We start from the raw sequence: 4,514 nt of genomic DNA, 5'->3' as shown, positions 1-4,514 counted from the left end.
AGGTCATAACCGATCACCACAAGACAATAATAAACACTTTATAATTATTATTAATCCTTTAATTAATAAAAATTAAATTAAATCTCGACGACCGATCACCACATTTTAATGAACAATTCATTTAAAATCGACATCGCTTTTCGCATCAACACTTGATACTCTAAAGCACTGAGTTAGCCGAGCGGGTGAATTTTGCCTGGCGTTAACCGGTTAACCATATGCGTTAACCGGTTAACACTGTTTGAAATCTGTTAAAAAATTATTTTCTGCCTTGCGTTAACCGGTTAACCAAATGCGTTAACCGGTTAACACTGTTTGAAAAACTCTTGGAAAACTGTTTTTCGTCTTGCGTTAACCGGTTAACCAAATGCGTTAACTGGTTAACACTGTTTGAAAACCTTAAATTTTTTATTTTGTATTGCGTTAACCGGTTAACCATATGCGTTAACCGGTTAACCATATGCGTTAACCGGTTAACACTGTTCCAAAAAGTGTTTAGAAAGCACAACTCTTGTGCAGTCAAACCCCAATCACATAACTCTCTGACAACACAACCCTTGTGCCGTCACTAACCCTAATGCACCAATTTCAGACCGTCAAACACATCTCGATTGTTGATTCAGTATGATTGATCAACACGTCATTGCTTCACCATACTAATGTCGGATCAAGAAGCAAACGACCATTGATCGCTCAAAGGAAAACAACCATTGAGTGTTTGAATGAACGAAACAAGAACACTATATCATATATAATGTATTTTGCATCAGGATTACATATATCATATATATGACTTGATCGATCTCAATTTAATTTTTGATTCATTCTGTTTTAATCGTATTAATACAGAAAATAAACAGTTATCAGATTCATGGTTTCGTAAGTGGCTCTGATACCACTGAAGGAGAATTGCCATCCAAGGCGCAGCGGAATATAAAAATTTCTCCATTTAGTGATCCTTACGAATGGGCATGATCAGTGATAGAATCGTTACCTCTTGTGGCGATTCAAACCTTTGGTGCAGATCTCTTGTAACGATCAAAACCTTGGATACAGATCCACGGGGCGATCACGAACGTTGAACGATGACAACGTCTCTACTCAGTCCACACGAACAGCTTCCTTCAATCTCAATGCTAGCTGGTACGAATGAAGGCTTTGAGTGAGAGAGAGAGGGAAACGAAATTCCAAGTCTTCACTTGAGTGTTAGTCTGAGTGAGTGTGCTTCTACCCAAGGGTTCTATTTATAGAACCACTTGTGTGGGCTTCAAGCTAAAAAGCCCACTTAAGTGTATTTTGGTCCATATCTTATAATATGCCAAAATCACTTAAGTATTTGGTACCTTACCATATTTCGTATTCCACTTAAGTGCACCGTACCTTACAGTGTTCCTTAGTTACTCTATCTCTCATCAATCTGTCCTTTGTGTGTGACCCTGTAGGTTTTTGCGACGTTGGCAATTATATTAAATCACGCATTTAACATAATAAACAGTGAGCGGTATCTAGCAACACATCACTGCTACCCAAGTCACGAAAATGTCATGTGATCTGGCAAATCCTCCTGTGATAATTGATAACACTAAAATTTACCATGTTTTCGACTCCGATTTCACATGCATTCTAGTTATTTTATTATCATTTTGTTGTGTTATTGCTATGTTTTTCTTTGTTTTCAGGTTTTTACTTTAATCGGAGCCCCGATCGAGAAAAGGAGCAAAAAAGAGCCAAAAACCCTAAAATTCAGCATTTTGTTCTTATGGACTACCCAATGGCGGGCGCCACAGACCAAGCCATAACGTGTCCAAGCTCAACTTCCCTCAACTCCCACGTTCTCCACTACATCCACTAAGGCGCCTCACTTTGGCCTTGTGGCGGGCGCCATGGCCTTGTGGCGGGCGCCACAAGAGGAAAAACGATTCCCTCCTATTTTCAAGTTGAAGGGCATCCAAGTCATTTCCATCTTTTTACTTGCTTATAAATAGAAACGCGAATTCACTTTTACAATCATCCAAACTTAGAACAGAGGCAAATTCAGAAGCAAATTTGTTTCACTTAGGCATATATTCAGTATTTTATAGTGGTAATCGCTTTGCATTGGAGTGTTACCACAATTGTGTAATCAAGTCTGTGATAGAGTCTGTAATCGAGTTTGGAGCACTTTGGAAGGAAGTTAATCCTGCCGCCATTTTCATTTCCGCTTTGCAATTTATTCAACCCTCCGATTGGAGCAGATTTTTATTACTTGCCTTTATCTTATTTATTTTCCGCACTCGCTTTACTTTATTTATTTCCTCGCACTCGCTTTACTTTATTTATTTCCTCGCACTCGCTTTACTTTTATTTATTTCCTCGCACTCGCTTTACTATATTTATTTTCCCGCACTCGTTTTACTTTATTTATTTCCTCGCACTCGCTTTACTTTTATTTATTTCCTCGCACTCGCTTTAAATTATTTACTTTCCGCACTCGCTTTAAATTATTTACTTTCCGCACTTGCACTACTTTTATTTATTTTAATGCACTTTTACTTTACCATGTCTAGCTAAATTGATAAGGTTAGAATGTAAGGATCGTAATTGAACCGATAATCCGTACAATTGTTCGTAGAAACACTTATGGGCTATTTTAACTTTCAACTTAAGTTTTCCCGCACTTCAATTCCGTTGGGTAAGATCGAAAGCCGTCCAACGTCTATCTAAACTTAATTGTTTTTAACTATTTCAAAAACAGCGAAAGCGCTTTGTTTAGTTCATTAGGAGTTTTTAACATTAAAAAGAAAAGAGATTTTAAAACTATTTTCGGACGCGTTTATAAGTTTAGAGTCTGGTTCGTGAGGACCTCTTTTGGTTAAGAAATCCAGGTTATAATACTTTTCAACTTAGTCAAGATACTATATTTCTTAAAAATAGGTTTACTACTCTAACGCAATGCGCGCCTTTTTATAAGTGACAATAAGAGGGTTTGATTAGGGAGTATAACTCGGTTCTGAATACGCGAAAGCGACAATTCCTGTTATATTAGTTCTTTTCAAAGTAGGAAACACTGCCCATAAGTAATTCTATTAGCAAGTACTTGGATTATTAATTGATTACGTGAATTACATTCGACCCTGTCTTTATTAATTAATCTTTATTTAACACTTTACTTTTCATTGTACACTCCAAAAACACCTATTTTGATTGCCTTTGATAAACACCATAACAATAGATAACGATAGATTAACTCTTGGTCTCTGTGGATTCGACAATCTTTTATATTACTCTGACGCGTTCGTATACTTGCGAACACCGCATCAAGTTATTGACCGCATCAAGTTTTTGGCGCCGTTGTCGGAGACCAATTTCGTCAAATTTCATTTCCCTGTTGTTATATCGTTTAGACTTAGGCTATTTCCCACCGGTCAATGCGAAGAACTCGCAGCACCGGAAGTTTAAGCTTAGTATACCCTCTGGCGGAACCTGAACGTTACGCTCGCGCACGTTTATTCTTTCATAGAATTAAGAGAGCTATGGCAGAAGATCAAAACCAAAGACCTCTTAAGGACTTCGCTCAACCATCAAACTAAGAACCTAGTTCTAGTATAGTAAACCCAACCATCCCAGCTAATAATTTTGAACTTAAACCATCCCTGTTGCAACTAGTGCAACAGAGACAATTCGTGGGTCTCACTACCGAGAAGCCAAACCAACATTTAAAAATATTTCTTCAATTAGCAGATACTTTTAAAACCAATGGAGCTTCTCCTGAGGCAATACGTTTAAGATTATTTCCTTTTTCCCTCAGAGATAAAGCCCTATCATGGTTAGATTCCCTTCCACCCAATTCCATTACGACTTGGGATAACCTTAGAAGAGTTTTTCTTGCTAGATATTTTCCCCCGAGTAAGACCGCCGTTCTTCGAAACCATATAACTAGATTTACCCAAAACCAAGGAGAATCGTTGTTCGAAGCTTGGGAGAGATATAAAGAGTTGTTACGAGCATGCCCACATCATGGTTTAGAAAATTGGTTAATCATTCAAACCTTCTATAATGGACTTCATTATAACACAAAGATGACCATCGACGCTGCCGCAGGCGGTGCTCTGATGAACAAACCTTATCCTGAAGCTAGTGCCTTCATCGAAGATATGGCTCAAAACCATCAATCATGGGGAGTCGAACGAGCGACAGTTGAGAAGAAGGAAGCCCAAGGAGGAGTGTATGAACTAAGCTCTATAGACATGATGCAAGCTAAAATGGACGCATTAGCCCTTAAAGTCGAGCATATGTGCATAAACCCGAATACTATAGCCGCAGTTTCGTCGAATTGTGAGATATGTGGAACCAAAGGACATCAATCTGCAGAACGCAGTCTATTAAATGAAACCCACTATGAGCAAGTAAACTACACCCAAGGGAACCCATATTCGAATACCTATAACCCTGGATGGAGGAATCACCCGAACTTCTCCTATAAAAACAATAACCCTATTCAAAATAATACACCTCCGAGACCTAGTTATCAAGCC

The 4,514-nt window shown here is 38.3% G+C and overlaps 1 non-coding gene across 1 annotated transcript; it reads right to left on the bottom strand.

The window, feature by feature from the left end:
• Positions 1 to 3,896: 3,896 nt before the first annotated feature.
• On the bottom strand, positions 3,897 to 4,003 carry LOC127088522 (small nucleolar RNA R71). Its single transcript, XR_007790354.1, has one exon. It is a non-coding gene; the product is annotated as a small nucleolar RNA R71 (small nucleolar RNA).
• Between the last annotated feature and the right edge of the window lie 511 nt (positions 4,004 to 4,514).

Source organism: Lathyrus oleraceus, chromosome 5 (genome assembly GCF_024323335.1).
Source record: "Lathyrus oleraceus cultivar Zhongwan6 chromosome 5, CAAS_Psat_ZW6_1.0, whole genome shotgun sequence".
Taxonomy (NCBI): domain Eukaryota; kingdom Viridiplantae; phylum Streptophyta; class Magnoliopsida; order Fabales; family Fabaceae; genus Lathyrus; species Lathyrus oleraceus.
Note: the sequence above shows the minus strand (reverse complement) of the source record. Positions and strands in the feature narration are given on the sequence as shown.